Raw genomic sequence first — 20,774 nt, 5'->3', positions numbered from 1 at the left:
TGGCCACAGGCAACCAAGGCAGCTACCCACCGCCCCAAATCACTAATAGGAAGTCTGCAGCCTACATGAATTAGCTTCCCAGACAGCAATGACAAATTGTCAGGTTAGATACAAAAATATTGTTTCTCAAAACAAGTCTATAAATAATAAATGCATTATTCCCAGGCCAGATACACCTCACTGGCTCAGACTCACTTAACCCGCATAACAAACTCGTCCTATAAAGGTTAAAGGGAACCCGAGGTGAGAGATATCGAGGCTGCCATAATTATTTCCTGTTAAACAATACCAGTTGCCTGGCAGCCCTGCTGATCCTGTGTCTAATACTTTTAGCCATATCCCCTGAACAAGCATACAGCAGATTAGGTACTCTGACTCGGCTGACTCACGTTTTACTGGATTAGCCATATGCTTGTTCCAGGGTTTTGACGCAGACACTATTTATGCCAAAAGATCAGCAGGTATGCCAGGGAACTGGCATTGTTTACAAGGAAATAAATATGGCAGCCTCTGTATCCCTCTCAACTCAGGTTCCCTTTGAGAGAGAAGTGTAGCCACTCCTGGGGCCTGATTCACAAAAGAGTGCTAACTGTTAGCGCGGCCGTTTTCGCAAAATCGTTATCATTTTCGCGTGAAAGTTCGCGATTGCGCGCTAAACCGTTTAATTGCGAGTGAAAATTCACGATCGCTCGAAAACGTGAAAATTCGTGCGAAAATGGCCGTGCTAACAGTTAGGGCTTGATTCCCAAAAGAGTGCTAACTGTTAGCACGGCCATTTTCGCACGAATTTTCACGTTTTCGAGCGATCGTGAATTTTCCCTCGCAATTAAACGGTTTAGCGCGCAATCGCGAACTTTCACGCGAAAATGATAACGATTTTGCGAAACCGGCCGCGCTAACAGTTAGCACTCTTTTGGGAATCAAGCCCTATGTGTGAAGCCTGGATCTTTACAGGTTAAAAGATTCAGATTGTCCTGAAAATCCACAAGAGATGTGACAATCGATACGGACCGAATCAAAACATAAAGCTTAATTAGCTCATGAGCAGTACCTGTTATTGTTAAAGTATAGCCGAAGTGACATGTGACATGATGAGATAGACATGTGTATGTACAGTGCCTAGCACACTAATAACTAGGCTGTGTTCCTTTTTTTTTTTTCTCTGCCTGAAAGAGTTAAATATCAGGTATGCAAGTGGCTGACTCAGTCCCGACTCAGACAGGAAGTGACTACAGTGTGACCCCCACTGATAAGAAATTCCAACTATAAAACACTTTCCAAGCAGAAAATGGCTTCTGAGTGCAGGGAGGAGATAAAAAGGGTCAATAGTTCATAGATTTTAGCTCTGGTACACTTTAATGAATGTGTCATTGAGCAAAAACAATAAAACAGTAAAAAACTTTAAAAGTAGATTTAATCAAAATAAAACTGTTCAATATCTTAAAAAGTCATTTTTTGAAGAAGGAATATAGATACAATTGTTTATTTCATTAGTTTATTTTCGCCTCGGGGGTCCTTTAAAGAGGAACTGTAACCCAGGACTGAACTTCATCCCAATCAGTAGCTGATACCCGTTTTCCCATGAGAAATCTATTCCTTTTCTCAGATAGATCATCAGGGGGCGCTGTATGCCTGATATTGTGGTGAAACTCCTCCCACAGTGTGATGTCAGGACCATGGCATCGCCCAAGTTTGCCTCAGGCAGCAAAAAGTCTACAACCGGCCCTGGATACTGGATAGGTATAGTATAACTGCACAGGACACCGGGGGAGACATAACACATTAGAGTCGACAGCGGAGGGAGGGGATTCCTTCCTGTTCGTTGTTCATGATTATTGCACGCCGCGCACCCGGTCGAGGATGTCGGCCCAAGATTTCCCAGCACGTCCTATCTATACATGCAACCAATTTGCAGCTGAAATTGGTCGAATTGTTGATTTGGCATGCTCTTGGCAGTACCGATTTTTATCCAATTGGATAAATAATAATTACCGAATCTGATGGTCGATCGGCACGGCAGTCAAATCTATAGATGTATGGCCATTTTATGCCATTACCCAGCCTTTGTATGTTAACCAGTAGTGCTCATTTAGGTGTTACAATTACCATTCATCCATGTCTTAATGGAACCAGCAGTTGTGCATGAGGCCACGGACAGGTCATGTATAACATGCACTGGGCCCCGGGAGACACTTACCGTTAGGGGGATAGGGTTAGGGCGGCGAGGCGGTCGCATGCGGCATCACAAGGCCGATTCCAGATCAATTTCAGCATGAAAGGAAATAAATATGGCAACTTCTATATCCCTCTCACTTCAAGCGCTTGATTCACTAAACCGTGATAACTAAAATATCACACCTTATCAAAGATATCACACCTTACCAAAGATATCACACCTTATCAAAGATATCACACCTTATCAAAGATATCACACCTTACCAAAGATATCACACCTTATCAAAGGTATCACACCTTATCAAAGGTATCACACCTTATCAGAGATATCACACCTTATCAAAAGGTATCACACCTTATCAAAGGTATCACACCTTATCAGAGATATCACACCTTATCAAAGGTAAGGCGTAATATCTTTGATAAGGTGTGCCATCTTTGATAAGGTGTGATATCACTGATAAGGTGTGATCTTTGAGAAGGTTTGATATCTCTGATAAGGTATGATCTCTTTGATAAGGTGCGATACCTTTGATAAGGTGTGCTATCTTTGATAAGGTGCGATATTTGATAAGGTGCGATACCTTTGAGAAGGTGTGCTATCTCTGATAAGGTGTGATATCTCTGATAAGGTGTGATATCTCTGATAAGGTGTGATATCTCTGATAAGGGGCTTGATTTAGTAAACAGTGCTAACCCAGTTAGCACGCCTAAAGGCTTTGGGCGTGCTAACTAGGGTGCTAAGTAGTTAGCACATACAAACTACTTAGCACCGTAGTTAGGACATGCAAACTACTACTTAGCACCGTGCTAACTAGGATGCTAAGCTCCATGGTTAGATACTCCTGGTCTTGCTAATTATGATCTTGTAAAAGATAGAATATTTGGAAATTTAAATTCAATCTGAGCTCTATATATTATGTGAAGATCATTATATTATTGTTAACAATACCTCTCATCTTCCACAGTGATAATTGATGCTGAAGCTACTGTTGGAAAAGTTAGGAGGCGCACTGCTACACTGCATATTCCGTCATATGTTCCTTTTCTTTGTTGAATAAACACTGATTTAAAAAAAAAAAAAACTAGGGTGCTAAGTAGTTTACATGTGCTAACTACGGTGCTAAGTAGTTTGCATGTGCTAATTACTTAGCACGTGCAAAGCATGTTAGCACATGCAAAGTGGCTTTTCACTGGTGTGCTAACACTTAGCACCCTTTTCGGAATCAAGCCCAAAGTGTGATATCTTTGATAAGGTGCGCTATCTTTGATAAGGTGTGATATCTTTGATAAGGTGTGATATCTCTAATAAGGTGTGATATCTCTGATAAGGTGTGATATCTCTGATAAGGTGTGATATCTCTGATAAGGTGTGATATCTCTGATAAAGTGTGATATCTTTGATAAAGTGTGATATTTGAGTTATCATGGTTTAGTGAATCAATCCCCAGGTGTGATCATGCAAGATTGAATGACCCCCAGGTGTGCGCGTTGCTCATCTCTGTCCAGTAATATAGAAATATACTGCGATTGCTCCCCAAAGCCCTGTGTACATCAGCACTTGTTCAGAAGTCTCCAAACACTCATTACAAGTGTACAACACACTAATGTATTGCCTCCAGGAGGTGTCTGGCATGCCTTTGAAAGCCTTTGTTCTCTGGCTTCAAAGCAAATCAAACACTGACTACAAACACTGCAGGATAGGACAGGCTGGACTTGGACTACAGGTCTATTTTCAGTAGCATATTACATTTCGCATGTTTTTCTGTATGTAGATTTCTGCACATTTTAATGTGGTTTATTGTATGCAGCGAACAATCATTGCATAGGAAACAGGTGTGAAATCTGCAGCATGCAATCCATCATTTTTCCACCTCGTATACCACCCGAAAATTCGCGTTCAATGATAATAACTTCACTAGTTTCAATTTCGATGCAAATTAAAAAAAATAAAAATAAAAAAAAATAAAATCGCACTATGAATTCGTATTAAATGGGCCCATAGGAAACAAGTCAAATGCAACTCAGAATATACCTGTTAAATGGAGGCAAAAGCCTCATACTTGAGCTAGATGGTTATTTACGGCCACCTCTGCCAAGAATCTAGTGTGTGTAGTCTCCGCCCACCCCGAGTCAGCGAAAGATGCGCAGCGCCGTAACATGGCTGAATACAGGCAGAGGGTATTTCCCCACCACCACCCCTCCCATTATACGCCATACATCATCCCTCCCCCTCGCTCCATAGCAACAGTACATGCTGCTAGCCTGATGCCTATTCAGTGTGCGCCATGGCCACTCCTCCCTTCCCCCTAGCTACAGTACATGCGGCTCAGCTGCTGCTGCAGGGTGTGTCTGCATGAGCGCATGCCCAGAACCCCCAGAACCGTCGCCTTAGGGATGGAGTCCTGATAGTCACAGGTGACAGCAGTTGTGTGTGTACAATGTTAAGTGAATGGTAAAGTGGCCAGTTACACAGAGCAGGGACAAGGTCCTACAGCACCCAAGGCTGAGACACCAAAGTGCGCCCCTCCATCCCTCCCACCCCAGCTGTCACACACTGATTGCTATTAGACTAAGAGGTGCCCCAGGGCCCACAACCTCCCCAACACCTTAATATCTAGTTATATGGCTTGCAGTCACTGCTATGTATCCCCTTTTCTTATTTCTTTCTGCTTAATGCACAATTAGGAATAACAGCTGAATGAATTGTGCGACCCCTCCTACACTGCGCCCTGAGGCTGGAGCCTCTCCAGCCTCTGCCTCGGCCCGGCCCTGCAGTTACATACCTGGGGCTTCTTACCCCACACCAGTCCTCCTGGTCCCGCACCATCTGCTCTGTTCCTCCAAGGGGGACAGCAGAACTTACAACTGCGCAAAATGCCCTTGGACCAGGGGAGCACGATTGAGGAGGCACGCATGATGCCAGGGCCATGCATGTGCAGTAGAGTCAGAAGTGGACCTTATAAGGGCCCATTCTTAAAGAAAACCTGTACTGAACTTTAAAAGTCAAAATAAACATATACAAGTCATACTTACCTCCTGTGTAGTCTACTCCTCAATCTATTTTTCCTCTCCTGCGTCCTGTTTGTCCACTGTGATCAATGGAATTCTCCGTCCTCCATTTTGAAAATGGCTATTAATCCGTAATACCTTCCTGGTCAGCACACTGTTAAACTGTAACATCGCCCACTTGAGCCATAGGGAAACATGGACACATCAGTTCTCCTCTCAGCTGTAACTGACAGCAACTGATATATAACTGACAGCAACTGATATATTTCAGTCCTGACAAAATGTTGTCAGAACTGGAAGGGATTACTGTAAGAAGAAAATGGTGAGCTTCTGAGAGGAACTGATGGCAAGGTAACTATGTAATGTTCATTTGAAGTTACCTCATGTGTTTATTTTAAATAATTTTACTCAGTACAGGTTCTCTTTAAGGTGCGTACACACACGCTACTTCCGCCAACCCCCGCGCTGTTCAGCCGACAGTAGCACGTTCATACGCGCTGTCGACAGACTGATAAGGCTGTTTCTGAACGTTCCTCTGACTGATTAGCGGGTGATTTTAAAGCGCTAGCACAATATTAACCTATGGTAGTTCTCTCACTGCTGCGATTGCGGGTGTTTCGCGATTAGCGCCAATCGCAAACTGTGTACCTTGTAGCATTTTACCGTGATTCAGGAGCGATCGCGATACAGTGCTTAAAGGGAACCTTAACTGAGAGGGATATGGGTGTTCCCTTTTAAACAATGCCAGTTGCCTGGCAGTCCTGCTGATCTCTTTGGCTGTAGTAGTTGCTGAATCACAGACCTAAAACAAGCATGCAGCTAATGCAGTCTGACTTCAGTCAGAGCACCTGATCTGCTCCATGCTTGTTCAGGGGCTGTGGCTGAAAGTATTAGAGACACAGGATCAGCAGGACAGCCAGGCAACTGGTATTATTTTAAAAGGAAACATCCATATCCTTCTCAGTTTAGGTTCCCTTTAAAGCTCTGATCGCGATCGCTCTGAATAGCAGGAGTATACAGTGATTTTACAGCACTAATCACGGTAAAATCACCCGTGCAAAACGATAGTGCTAAGTGCTATCGTTTTGTGCTTTTAAGTGTGAATGGGGCCCTTAGGGCTGACAGCGGAGCAATGGAGGGGGCTGGAAGGACACTGAGGGACCTCAGATACTTCGGGGGGTTGGAAGAAGCTCTAGGTAAACAGCTCAACTTGTTCCCCTCACTTAACAGTTCCTTTTATGTCATCCTACATATTATACTAATCTTTTTGTAGTGGTTTAGCTCAGTCACATGGCATGCAGTGGGGAGGGGCCACACTAAGAACAAGATTAGAGTCTGGGGAGTTGAAATCCAAGTTTTTTCAATGCATTAAAATTCCTTTAAATCAAATAAATAAATGCATTAAAAAAAAAAAAAGTGCAAAAACATGAAATCCTGCTACATGGAACACATCACTGCAGTGACCATGTGACTGGAGAAGGGGCGGAGTTCTGACTGCCAGGGCGAGAGTGCAGGGAAGCGTCAGTCTGTCGGCAGGGAGCGGGTGGGAAGGAACCTGTCATCTGCTACAACAGGGGCTGCTGCTTCAGCTGTTTGGTGGGGGCGGGGGGGGGGGGGGGGGAATACATTATAGACGTATATTAACAGAAAAGGTATTTAATGAATTTATATGACCCTGAACTGGGGCTTTAAACTGTAACTGTCGGGCATACAATCAATTCTTTATTTTTATCTGGTAAACAAGTAATAAGGATGCTAACCAGGCAATCCAAAAGCTAAAATCACTTTTACTTTTCTTGTTGATAAATGATCATTCCTCAGTTTACCTGACTCTTATTCGGTACACACAAAATTTGGTACACAGAAAGGAAGTTGCAGGGCATGCTGGGTTGTCTTTTTGCTTCTCTACTTCCCCTCAGACTTAACTAATGCAGCCTGATTGGCTGAAGCCTCTTTCCCTCCTGTTTTCCCCTCCCACACCTCTGTTCCTCTCTGATTGGCCAGTATTTCTCATGCTGAGACAATGCACTTTCTATAGTGGAGGGCGGGCAAATCAGGCAGAGGAGACTAAGGGAGGAAATTACATCAGGATTGGCTTCAAAATAGCCACCGTCAAAATGGAAAATGCTAAGGAGGATTTTCTCTTTTTTACTGTAGAAAAATCATTAAAATCAAAACGTGGACAGTACAGTACGTGTTATGTAAGTAGAGCAAGTATTTATCTACTTATATATGTGTTGTTTTTCTGAAATAGTATGGCTGACAGCTCCTCTTTAAAGCCCCATCTACACCATACAATTTTTGTCCAATTCGATTCAATCCGACTGGAATCTGAGTTACGAATGGTAAATTGAATTGAATCGAATCCCGATCGGACATGTCGGATTGAATCGAATCGACTCAATGAATTGAATCAGACAAAAAAAATTGTATGGTGTAGATGAGGCTTAAGATTGCTGATGAGGTGTGTTTATTATGATTGATTGAGGGCGGGTTCACATGGGCGCTTGCACGATGTTTACCGCCAGCCGCAGCGTTCGTCGGCAAAGCATTGCCCATTGAAATGAATAGGCAGCGCCGCCACAGTTGTTTACATAAACCCCGACTTTTCATTTCAGGTGACCGTTGAAGCTACAGCTTGCTTCCAGGGCCGCTTATCGCCGCGGCCCTGAGTGGCCCCGCGGGGGTGAAAAACGACAATCGCTGCTGAATACCGCCGAAAGACACTTACAGCAAAGCGAGACGTCGCCACAAGCTGTGTGAGCGGCCTTCAGACTTGTAAACGCATATAGACGGTTTTTACAAGTTTATGCAAACATTTACAACCCTCGTTAGATGACTGGTTACTCTGTCTGTCTGTGATGTTTATGTGCATTGATGATGTGTCCCATATTCATGCTTTTTACTGGTTATTGATCCGAGGAGGATCCCCTTACATGGATGCCCTGGCTTAAAAGGAGGACCTGCTGATCTTTGGCTGCAGTAGTGTCTGAATCACACACTTGAAACAAGCATGCAGCTAATCCAGTCTGACTTCAGTCAGAGCACCTGATCTACTGCATGCTTGTTCAGGGGCTGTGGCTAAAAGTATTAAGGCCTGTACCCACCGTGTGATTTTTTCGACAATTTTCCAGACAACCGGTGAATTTTTGAGCGACGAGTGGTCGTTTACGCAATCTTGGACGTGGGTACAGGCGCACAACCACACAAATGTTGCTTAGCGTCGTGCGGCGATAACGACCATCATGGCGGATCGGATCTTTCAGATCCCCGACGACTCCCACGATGGCTCCCTGCATCGCGAGGTGAGTACATAGCTTTAGAGGCGGAGGATCAGCAGGACAGCCAGGCAATGTGCATTGTTTGAGAAGGTAATAATAAATATGGCAGCCCCCATAAAAATACTTATGTGAACTGGCACATTTCATGAATAAATGGGGGTTTCACACACGAGTGTTTAGGGCAGTGGTTCCCAACCTTTTTGGAGTCGTGACACATCAAACCAAACGTTCAGATCTCCGTGACACGTAGACTAAATGCATGTAATGAGAGACAGCGTTTCCCCACTAAATGCACATAAGAGACAGCGTTTCCCCAGTAAATGCAGGTAATGACAGACAGCGTTTCCCCAGTAAATGCACATAATAAGAGACAGCTTTTCACCAGTAAATGCACATAATAAGAGACAGCTTTTCACCAGTAAATGCACATAATAAGAGACAGCTTTTCACCAGTAAATGCACATAATAAGAGACAGCTTTTCACCAGTAAATGCACATAATGACAAAAAGCCAGTTGTCCCCAGTATATGTAGCCAGGGGGTATATGTCCCCAGTATATGTAGTCAGGAGTATATGTCCCCAGTATATGTAGTCAGGGGTATATGTCCCCAGTATATGTAGTCAGGGGTATATGTCCCCAGTATATGTAGGCAGGTGTATATGTCCCCGGTATATGTAGTCAGGGGTATATGTCCCCAGTATATGTAGGCAGGGGTATATGTCCCCAGTATATGTAGGCAGGGGTATATGTCCCCAGTATATGTAGCCACGGATATATGTGCCCAGTATATGTAGCCAGGGGTATATGTCCCCAGTATATGTAGTCAGGAGTATATGTCCCCAGTATATGTAGTCAGGGGTATATGTCCCCAGTATATGTAGGCAGGTGTATATGTCCCCGGTATATGTAGTCAGGGGTATATGTCCCCAGTATATGTAGGCAGGGGTATATGTCCCCAGTATATGTAGCCACGGATATATGTGCCCAGTATATGTAGCCAGGGGTATATGTCCCCAGTATATGTAGGCAGGTGTATATGTCCCCAGTATATGTAGGCAGGGGTATATGTGCCCAGTATATGTAGCCAGGGGTATATGTCCCAGTATATGTAGGCAGGTGTATATGTCCCAGTATATGTAGGCAGGTGTATATGTCCCCAGTATATGTACGCAGGGGTATATTGCAAAAATCAAGCACCTCATACCCCCAGAAGATCTGCCAACCTTAGTCCACGCCTTCATCACATCCCAACTGGACTACTGCAATGCTCTCTACACTGGCCTTCCAAAAAAGGTCTTGTACCGACTACAGCTGATACAGAATACTGCTGCCAGACTGCTAACCAACCAACCCCGCCACTGCCACATAACGCCAGTCCTGCACTCCCTTCACTGGCTACCTATAGAATGGAGGGTCCTATTCAAGATCGGCCTACTGACATTTAAATCCCTGAATAATTTAGGCCCTGGATACATGAAAGATATGTTGCAGCTGCGTAGCAATCCCCGCATTCTCAGATCAACAGGTTCTAATAATCTAGTCATACCCAGAGTCCACTTGGAAACTTTTGGTCCCAGAGCCTTCTGTCATGCTGCCCCTACGTTTTGGAACTCCTTACCTCAACAGATCAGGACAGCTCCATCCCTGGACGTGTTTAAATCCAGACTGAAAACCCACCTGTTCAGTTTGGCATTTGCAGAAATATAACTTTTGTTGTGTGAATACTTCATCCTACTAATTACTGAATCTGAGAGAGCCTAAGCGCTTTGAGTCCTATGGGAGAAAAGCGCTATAGAAATGTTATTGTATTATTGTATTGTATATGTCCCCAGTATATGTAGGCAGGGGTATATGTCCCCAGTATATGTAGCCAGAGGTATATGTCCCCAGTATATGTAGCCAGGAGTATATGTCCCCAGTATATGTAGGCAGGTGTATATGTCCCCGGTATATGTAGTCAGGTGTATATGTCCCCGGTATATGTAGCCAGAGGTATATGTGCCCAGTATATTGTAGCCAGGCCCCCCCCCCCCCCCAGGAGGAGAGAGCGAGGGAAGGAGAGCGGCACCTCAGGGTGCTCTCGCTCTCTCCTCCGGAACAAGTGCGGTGGCTGGCAGAGGGGCGGAACTTACCTTCCGTGTCCTCCGTCTGGTCTCGTCGCCGGCGCGGGATGATTTGCCACTACTCTGGCCTGATCCAGACCAGAGCAGCGGCTGCGACACCAGAACTTCCGGCCGGCGCATGGAGCGACACGGAAGGTAAGTCCCGCCTGCTGCCAAACGCCGCCGCACACACAGATCGGAGGGGAGAGCGAGGAAGGCAAAGCACCCTAAGGTGAGAGAAGGGGGAGAGATGGCCCCCTTCTCCGCTGCTGCCCACAGCTTTACCTCCGCTGCGCTGCTCCCCTCAGAGAGCCGCGACACGTACCCGAAGCTGCCGCGACACATGGGTTGGGAACCACTGGTTTAGGGATTCATTTCCGCTTACAGTGCATCTGCACGCATGCATGTTCTGCTCACTATGTGTATACATTCAGCTGTGCCCATTTTCAGCAGCAATGCAGAAAAACATGAACCGTCACCATAAAAAAAGGCAGCAATCTGCAAAGATCTGACCCAACCAAACAGTGAACATCCAATGCCAATTAAAGGACAACTGTAGCCAGAGGGATATGGAGGCTTCCATATTTATTTCCTTTTAAACAATACTAGTTGCCTGGCTGTCCTGCTGATCTTCTGCCTTTAATACTATTAGCCATAGCCCCTGAACAAGCATGCAGCAGATCAGGCGTTTCTGACATTGTCAGATCTGACAAGATTAGCTGCATGCTTGTTCCTGTTGTGATTCAGACACTACCGCAGCCAAATAGATCAGCAGGGCTGCCAGGCAACTGGTGTTGTTTAGAAGGAAATAAAATATGGCCGCCTCCATATTCTTCTGAACTTTAAGATAAAGGCCCATGTGCAATAATATTTTTCTCCAAAGTTTTCTCCTAGGAAACAATCTTTAATCTCTATTTTAAAGTAACTTTCAACACTCTGCAACTGAAAAAGTACCAAAAAGTTACTATCAAAATAAGTAATTTGTATTTTCTTTGACCTTGACAAAACATCTGCGGACACTAGGCCTATATAGCACCATCTTCGATGGTGACAGTAAATAGTATAGAATACAAACAAATGGCATACAACAACAAGGGCAATGCAAGCAATACAGAGGTGTATAGCATACCTTATACAATGTACAAATATAAAGCGTTGATCCAGGGATACCAAAATCCAGCAGGTAACACCAGCTCTGGCCAGTTGGTCTGTCCCCCCCTCTCTCTCTCTGCCCACCTTGTTAGTAGCCCACCTGACCACCAATGAGCACACCTTTGCTAGTTTCTATAAATAACAGTGATTTTATCTGTTACCCTGTAAGGGGCGGAGCCAGGGACACTGTGACAAAGGTGAAAGTCCCTAATGAGCTTATAGACTGGCAGCCAATACAAAGATACCATTGTATGCGAAACTGCAGATTGTGTGGATAGTGATAATACTTGAAATGCCACAATGCTGAGCAGCTGGACAGGAATTCCTTCCCTAGTGCTTCCTGCATGTTCAGTTTCTGCAGAATCTAATGCCGGCTACACACCATGCAATTCCCTGACAGATTTTGTATAGAAGTGATTGGAAAACCGATCAGAAAAATGATCGAAAATCACATCGGACCTGTCGGATATAATCGATCCAACCCATCAATTTCACGGGAAATTGAATGGTGTGTACCAGGCATATAGGCTCGTACACACATGAAACTTTTACGCATGACCAACCTGACGACATGACCGACCGCACAACCAATCGATTGCATGACTTGAATTTTTACACACCAACCAGCGGAACGACCACCTCATTTGCATAATGTGTACGCAAGTGGAACAGACTGCGCAATATGGCCGTATTCAAAACAAGTACAAGTTGTTCAAACAACTTGTACACACACACGCCCAACTACTGTCCAACAGACCAAGTTTGGATGATAGATGTGCGGAAAAGTTGTACAAGCCTTAAAGGAGAGCTCTGTATACGAAACCCAATACCTGGAACACGTATCTACCTGGGCAGCACATACTGGCAGTTTGTTTTATTCTTCAGAATTACTCTGATGTTCCAAAAAATCTCTTTTAAAATATCTGTATAAACCAATCCAAAAAGGACTATGATGTCAGTATACCTCAGCAGAGCAATTCTCGGGGAGAATTAGGGAACAACACAGGTGCCACGCCTTGCCACGCCCTTCTGCGACGTACAGAAGGGGGTGGGGCTGAAGGTTGCCATACACACCTAACGCTGGACACACACGATGGAAATTTTGCATCCTATAGAAGGAGATCGATTGTCCGATCAGTACTGCACAAAATCGATCCCTTTCTCGACCAGGAACAGATTGGATGTGCTGGGAATTTATCGAATGATCTGCCTATCTGATGCAAAAATGCCATTGTGTGTATCCAGCATCAGATTGCCCCCCGATGTGACAAAAAAGATAAATCCTTCTTGGGTCTGAGTCTGATCAGAGAGGGGGTCTATTCCTAATGCCAAGTACACACCATACAATTTCCTGTCAGAATAACAACAGGTTGAACCGATAATTCCTGACAGATCTGATCTGATTTCCAATTGTTTTTTCTGATTGATTTTCTGATCACTTCTGTACAAAATTGATAATAAAAACGATCGGAAATCAGATCAGGCCTGTCGGAAATTATCGATGGAACCCATCGATCTGATGGGAAATTGCATGGTGTGTTCCAGGCATAACACACACAGCCAAAATCTCCCCCCTTCCCCAATCTGAATAGATTGAGCTAAACAGAAAAAAGCACCCTACGGGGTGGCCTGTTAAAGCGGACCTGAACTGCATAGTGTACTGGTTAAGGGCACCGCCTCTGACATGGGAGACCAGGGTTTGATTCCTGGCTAGGGTCAGTACCTATTCAGTAAGGAGTTCTTAGGAAAGACTCCCTAACACTGCAGGGTGGCCTCTTGAGCGTGTCCCTGTGGCTGCAGCTGTTGAGCGTTTTGAGCCCAACAGGAGAAAAGCGCTACACAAATGTTCGGATTATTATTATAACTCTTGCACAGGAGACGAGGAAAACAGAGAGAATGCGCGCTGTGTGTTTTTAGAGAGAAGAGCCTATTCCTCCTCATCTTCAAGTCATCACAAGTGTAATTTGATCTCTCAGCTGTGTCATCACAAATTCATCAGTCTCCGCAGACACAGCTAATATGTAAACACAGGATGTTAACCCTTTGTCTGCTTCTATGAAAGCAGGAAGTAGACACACTGCAGATGTATTGCAGGAGTTCTGTAAGCTGTAACAAAGAAATGTTTTTCTGTAAAGGTCATTATGCTGTTGCTTATCTTAGAGCAGAGAGGAAGTTCTGAGTTCAGGTCCGCCTTGTGCATGATCCGTTTCTGCAGCTAACTCAGGTCATGTGATCACATGTATAAAGTATTATATTGTATAACAATAGAAAATACAGTTTGGGGAGAAGTCTATGTAGCGAAGTCCTGCTGGTCTTGTCTCCTATAGGAATGTATTCTGGCGCTTTTGTGTCATTGTTGCCTCATTTGGGCACTCATTGTGTTGGGAATTTCGATGCTATAATTAGAAACTAATAAAATTTAATTTGAGAACAAAAGAAAGTATATTTAGCTAAAGAATTTGCTCTTCCCTCTAAAAAGTGACATTTGGACACTCTGCTTACAGATGAGATTCTGTTCTTTTGGGACTTGTAAATCAACCATTTGGATACATCTGAACTAGTCAGAGGGAAGACCGAGTAGTCAGTTAAAGCGGACCTGAACTCAGAACTTCCTCTCTGCTCTAAGATAAGCAACAGCATAATCACCTTTAGGCCTCTTTCCCACCAGGACGTTGCGTTTTAGGGGACGTTATAGGTCGCATAACGTGCCCCTAACGCAACGCCTGGTGGTGTTGGAGGAGAGAACTCTACCTAGAGCCGCGTTATGCGTCTCTTGGTGCGCCTTTTGTGTCCTATGCGATGTGGAGACCATGTGATCGGAACACTCCGCATCACGGTGGTCCCGCCAGCCAATCAGCGGCCGCTCCAGGAAGTAAACACTGCAGTGCAGTGAATATTAAGTAGCCATGTGGCTGGCTACAATAGCGGAGTCTCCCCGCCTCCTCTCCGGCCCATAAATAAAAAAAACATCATAACTGAGCATGTGCACACAGTCTAACGCGGCTAAAACCGAGTAGAACGCACAGCATGCTGCACTTTATTTGAACGTGCAGCGTTACAATGTAACACAACGTGGGCACTGTGAATGGGCTGATTGATTTTTCATTGCTGTGCGGTGGGCTGCATTACAGGCTGCTCTAACGTGCGCCTGTAACGTCCCACTGTGAAAGCAGCCTTACAGAAAAAACAATTCTTTGTTACAGCTGATACAAATCCTGCAATTAATCTGCAGTGCGTCTACTTCCTTCTTTCATACAAGCAGTCATATTGTAAACATCCTGTGCTTTCAAATGAGCTAATCTGCCACAGCACTCAGCTGACACACAGGGGAGAGATCAAATTACAACTTGAGATCAGACACAAATGAGAAGGAATTAGGCTAAACTCTCTAAATACATACAGGGGAATTTCTTTATGTTTTCTTTCTTTCCTGTGCAGTGGTTTAGGTCCACTTTAAAGGACAACTGTAGTGAGAGGGATATGGAGGTTGCCATATTTATTTCCTTTTGAACAATACCAGTTGCCTGGCAGTCCTGCTGATCTCTTTGGCTGCAGTAGTGTCTGGATCACACACCTGAAACAAGCATGCAGCTAATCCAGTCTTACTTCAGCAAAAACCTCTAATCTGCATGTTGTTCAGGGCCACATTCAACCCCTATCCAGAGCGAACAAAAACAATCTTAAAGTGGACCCAAATTTAAAATACAAGATTTCAGAAATAAAACCTATTTTCTAATTTATAATAATAAATAGCAGCCTCTTTCATCTGCATGATGACAAATATAAAATATTTTACATTTATTGATGGAACCCCTCCCTTCTTTTCAAATTGCCGGGATTTTTCCGGCAAACTGGTGGAGTAGATGTTGTCCAGCAATGGAGGAATTGCTAATGGCTGCCCCCAGTATAACCCTAGATATAAAAAGAGAAGGGTGAAAAGCATGCACTGAAATGCTCATAGGCTTGAAGGAGTGTTTATTTATCTTTGTATGTGTCAGAGTGCTGCAACTAAATATTTTTAATAAAAAAAAAAATGTTTGGTTTGGGTCCGCTTTAATGCTTTTTTCCAGGATCTGCTGTTTCCTCATCTGTCAGCAGTACTGATAACAGGACAAGAATCCTCCTCTTCTGTTTGTCTTTTCCATGTCAGCTGACAACATTTCCTCCCACATCTCAAAAACACACTGGTAAAGGGGCCCATACACCCAATGATTTTCCCGCCTATATACAGCAGATTCAATCACTGTGATTGAATCTGCTGTGAAATCGTTGCGCAAACGCCGACAGAACGATAGATTTCTGTCCGAAATCAAACGTTCCCGTCGATTCTCGTTGATCCGTCTGTGCAGAAGATTTTGCTTGATTGTTGGCAGGTCGGGAGTGCATCAATAGCGGCGTTCGAATGCCCTACGACCGACACTAGCGGCATTACCTGCTCCGGCCGGCGCAACTCCCCCGGTCTCCGCTGTCTTCTTCTCCGCGCTGGGCTCCGGGTCCGGTTGACTTCACTGAACTTTCTGTCGGCAGGAAGTTTAAACAATAGAGGGCGCTCTACTGTTCCCCAGACAGGAAGTTCAGTGAAGCCAAGCCAGCCGGACCCGGAGACCAGCGCGGAGAAGAAGACAGCGGAGACCGGGGGAGTCGCGCCGGCCAGATCAGGTAATGTATAGCTGGCGGGCTGCTGAAAATCGATTCACAATCTGTTTGCAGTAAAGGCAGCCATACGATCCCTCTCTGATCAGATTCGATCAGAGAAGGATCTATCCGTTGGTCGATCTGATGGCAAATTGACCAGTGTATGGCTACCTTAAGTTAACTGATTTCCCACAACAAACAGTCACAAACGCAGCTGGTTGCATGTGGTCTGGTGTTAGCAGGGCCAGGCCGAGGCATAGGCTGGAGAGGCTCCATCCTCAGGGCGCAGTGTAGGAGGGGGGCGCACAATTCATTCAACTGTCATTCCTAATTGTGTTTGAAGCAGAAGTAAATAAGAAAAGTGGATACATGGCAGTGACTGCAAGCCAGATAACTAGATATTAAGGTGTTGGGGAGGTTGTGGGCCCTGTGGCGCCTCTTAGTCTAATAGCAATCAGTGTGTGACAGCTGGGGTGGGAGGGATGGGGAGGGGCCTCTTAGTGTAATAGCAATCAGTGTGTGACAGCTGGGGTGGGAGGGATGGGGAGGGGCCTCTTAGTGTAATAGCAATCAGTGTGTGACAGCTGGGGTGGGAGGGATGGGGAGGGGCCTCTTAGTGTAATAGCAATCAGAGTGTGACAGCTGGGGTGGGAGGGATGGGGGAGGGGCCTCTTAGTGTAATAGCAATCAGTGTGTGACGGCTGGGGTGGGAGGGATGGGGGAGGGGCCTCTTAGTGTAATAGCAATCAGTGTGTGACGGCTGGGGTGGGAGGGATGGAGGGGCCTCTTAGTGTAATAGCAATCAGTGTGTGACGGCTGGGGTGGGAGGGATGGAGGAGGGGCCTCTTAGTGTAATAGCAATCAGTGTGTGACAGCTGGGGTGGGAGGGATGGGGAGGGGCCTCTTAGTGTAATAGCAATCAGTGTGTGACAGCTGGGGTGGGAGGGATGGGGAGGGGCCTCTTAGTGTAATAGCAATCAGAGTGTGACAGCTGGGGTGGGAGGGATGGGGAGGGGCCTCTTAGTGTAATAGCAATTAGTGTGTGACGGCTGGGGTGGCAGGGATGGAGGGGCGCACTTTGGTGTCTCAGCCTTGGGTGCTGGAGGACCTTGTCCCTGCTCTGGGTGTTAGTCATGGAGAGAATCCGAAGGCATAACAACAAAAGTTGGTTAGGTGACCCTTTTACTGACCAACTTACAAGATTTCTCTGCAAGCTTTCAAAACTTTATGTTCCTTCTTCAGGCACGATACAGAACTGGATTAGAACCACAGCAACGTTTCTGAACCAGGACCAGGTACAGCTCTGATCCAGTTCTGTATAATGCCTGAAGAAGAAATAAAGTTTTGAAAGCTTGCCAAGAAATCTTGTACAGTTAGTCATTAACCACTTACAGAGGGCGAAGATTCAAATCTACGCCCTGTTTTGATCCCCTAATACCTGCCAGGGCGTAGATTTCATTTCACCAGCGCTGCACGTTCTCGACGCTTCTACTGCTCCTGACGATCTCGCCGCTGTCTCCCCGCCACTTGCCCTGCTGTCTCTGTGAGCCGTTCACGATTTAATTGGCTCCTGACCCTGTCATCAATGTAAGTAACTCCCATTGGCTCACATTGATCACACGGTCGGGAGCCAATTAAAGCAGCTCCTGACTGGCTCGCAGGAACTCTGCCGTCATAAGAGACAGCAGGGTGGGTGGTCTGAGGTTCCCGGTGTGCGGCGAGGACAGCGGATATGTGCAGCAACTCGTTGGTATTCCGTGGTTTCTGGTACCAGCGGCAAGGACCACTGGTACTTAACTGGTTAACCACTTGAGGACCACAGGTATGACCAGCCTATTTTATATAAATTAGGGCTCTGCAGCTTTTCTGGCTCGCTGCAGAGCCACACAAATGAATCCCCCACCCTTTTCTGCCCACCCACAGAGCTTTCTGCTGGTGGGCTCTGATCACTGCTGGGTTGTTTATTTTTTATTTGTTTGTTTCTTTTGATAAAATTCCTTATTTTATTTAATTTTTTCCCTGAGGGCCGATTATTATCATAAACATGGAGGTCAGGTGACACAAGAAGCATACTTCATACCTCCCAACTTTTTGAGGTAAGATAAAGGGACACTTAAGTCACGCCCCTGCCACACCACTGGCCACGCCCTCACCACACCTCTAGTCACGCATAACAAAGATTTCATAAGAGAAATATGTTGTTTTATAATTCAAACCACACTGGTCCTTTCTATCCTGGTTCATTTTCCTTCATAGTAACATTTTACAATTAGTAATATATCAATTTAAAGGTTGGGAATAAAGTTTAGAGTCAGTCAAACACATTTTTAGTAAAGAAATATATAGATTTACATAGAAAGAGGGACAAAGTCCTGAAAGAGGGACAAATGAGGAGGAAAGAGGGACAGAGGGACAGGGCTCCCAAAAAGGGACTGTCCCTCCGAAAAAGGGACAGTTGTGAGCTATGGTACTTGCCCACATCTCCTTCTCAAATCATTCCTCATCATCTCACAGGATTAACATTATAAAGTGACTAGTAAAAAGGCCCGCCTGCTAAATAACTTGCGCTAGGCCATGCCCCTCCCCCCCACCCCCACCACCATAGCAACGCTCACACAGATGTTTCTGGCTCACCTGTCCCCCACCGTGCCGTTTGAAGTGTATGCACACAGGGAGATGTTGCTTGCTTGGCAGTTGGAAAAAGCTGTTATTTCCCACAATGCAATGAGGCGCACAGACAGAAATCTGTCAGGTCTGGAAGCAGGGACACAGAGACACAAGAGGACGCACAGACAGGGGTTTTATTATACAGGACTAGTAGACCCAAGCCTGTTTAAAAACAAGCTCTAGGTCTTTTTCCGGCGGCCACCGCCGCCAGTGCGCATGCGCGCACGCAACCGCCGCATGGCGAGCGCACGCCCAACGCAGGCGCGCACCCACCTCGCTCGCCCGCACCCCAGCTCCCTGGTCCCAGCTGTCCGTTACTGCGCACATGCGCATTAACAAAAAACCTGGGACACAGGGACGCTGCAAACTGCTGGACGCAGCGACACTTCAGTTTTATTGTATAGGACTAGTGGACCTAAGCCCGTTTAAAAACGGGCTCTAGGTCTGTTTTTCTGCCACCGCCGGTCAGTGCGCATGCACGCACCTGCCACGCGCGCACGCAACCCTTGCCCACCCACCTCGCTCCCTGGTCCCGTCCAGCTGTCCATGTCCGTTATTGTGCACATGCGCAGTAGCAAATAACAGGGACAAACGCTGGACGCAGCGACACAGGGGTTTTATAGTATAGGACTAGTAATAAACCCGTCCGTTTAAAAACAGGCGCTAGGTCTCTGCCGCAACCCCCCTTACTGCGCTCCCGCATGGCTACACGCATGCACACACACCCGCCCCCTACACCTGTCCTCCTGCTGTCTCAAGTCCGCCCACGTGCCGCGCATGCGCACTAGGCTAAACGCACGGACGCAGGGACACACACCCGCCCCCTACACCTGTCCTCCTGCTGTCTCAAGTCCGCCCGTGTGCCGTGCATGCGCGCTAGGCTAAACGCACGGACGCAGCCAGGGACACACAGGAGGATGCAGGGACATGAGTTTTGTTATATAGGATGGATGACGCATGACGTGCCATTGCCCCAATTTTCAGCATTTTGACTATTAATGAAGTTTTGATGCCTTTTTTTGAGATATTATGTTACGTTCAGGGGCGTAGCTAGGGGTGGGCGGGGTAGGTCATGCGCCCCCGGGCGCTGGGTTCCTAGGGGCGCCCAGCCATGACCTGAGGTGTTTAATATATATATTTATTTAATTATAGCGGGAGCCGGGAGCACAGAGAAGAGGGAGAGCGGTGGGCACAGCTGGGAAGGGGGGACATCTCCCCCCTTCCCTCACCTTGGGGCTCCCCCTCTCTCTTGCTCCCCCCTCCAGATATGAGCGGTGGGCAGGCACCAGGACATTTACCCTATTCGCGGCACAGAGAAAGATCTGTGCTCCGCTACTTTGGTCTAGTCTAGACCAGAGTAGCAGAGCACAGATCGCTCTACTCCGCCGGGACTTCTGTCGCCCGCCCGCAGCTCATATCTGGAGGGGGAAGCAAGAGAGAGGGGGAGCCCCAAGGTGAGGGAAGGAGGGAGACGTCCCCACCGCTATCCCTCTTCTCTGCGCTCCCGCCTCCTGCTGGGGGGACACCTGGCTACCTATTCTGGGGCTACATTCATTAGGCTCTAGGCTCCAGTACGACTCATTGGAGTGTTTACTCTCTTCATTTGACTGAAGAAGCGGGTACCTAGCCCCAAGAAATGTGTTGCAATCAGGGGTGCTGCTCAGCCTAGGTTAACCAAGCCACTGCTTGGGGCCTCACCAGGGGCGTAGCTAGGGGTGGGCGGGGAAGGTCATGTGGCCCCGGGCGCTG

At 46.3% G+C, this 20,774-nt stretch overlaps 1 protein-coding gene across 3 annotated transcripts in view; it reads right to left on the bottom strand.

Annotated features, from left to right (window-relative positions):
• KIFC3 (kinesin family member C3) overlaps positions 1-20,774 on the bottom strand; it is a 123,886-nt gene that overhangs the window by 73,329 nt on the left and 29,783 nt on the right. Inside the window, exon 1 of one of the 3 annotated variants that reach the window (XM_068261149.1) lies at positions 18,993-19,061. The exons of the other annotated variants lie outside the window; for them this stretch is intronic. The gene's annotated coding sequence lies outside the window, so the exon portion shown is untranslated. Of the gene's footprint in view, positions 1-18,992; positions 19,062-20,774 lie in introns of those variants that run through there. 3 annotated transcript variants of the gene reach the window in all.

The sequence above is a fragment of the Hyperolius riggenbachi genome, chromosome 11, assembly GCF_040937935.1.
Source record: "Hyperolius riggenbachi isolate aHypRig1 chromosome 11, aHypRig1.pri, whole genome shotgun sequence".
NCBI lineage: Eukaryota > Metazoa > Chordata > Amphibia > Anura > Hyperoliidae > Hyperolius > Hyperolius riggenbachi.
This window is presented reverse-complemented; position numbering and strand designations above follow the sequence as displayed.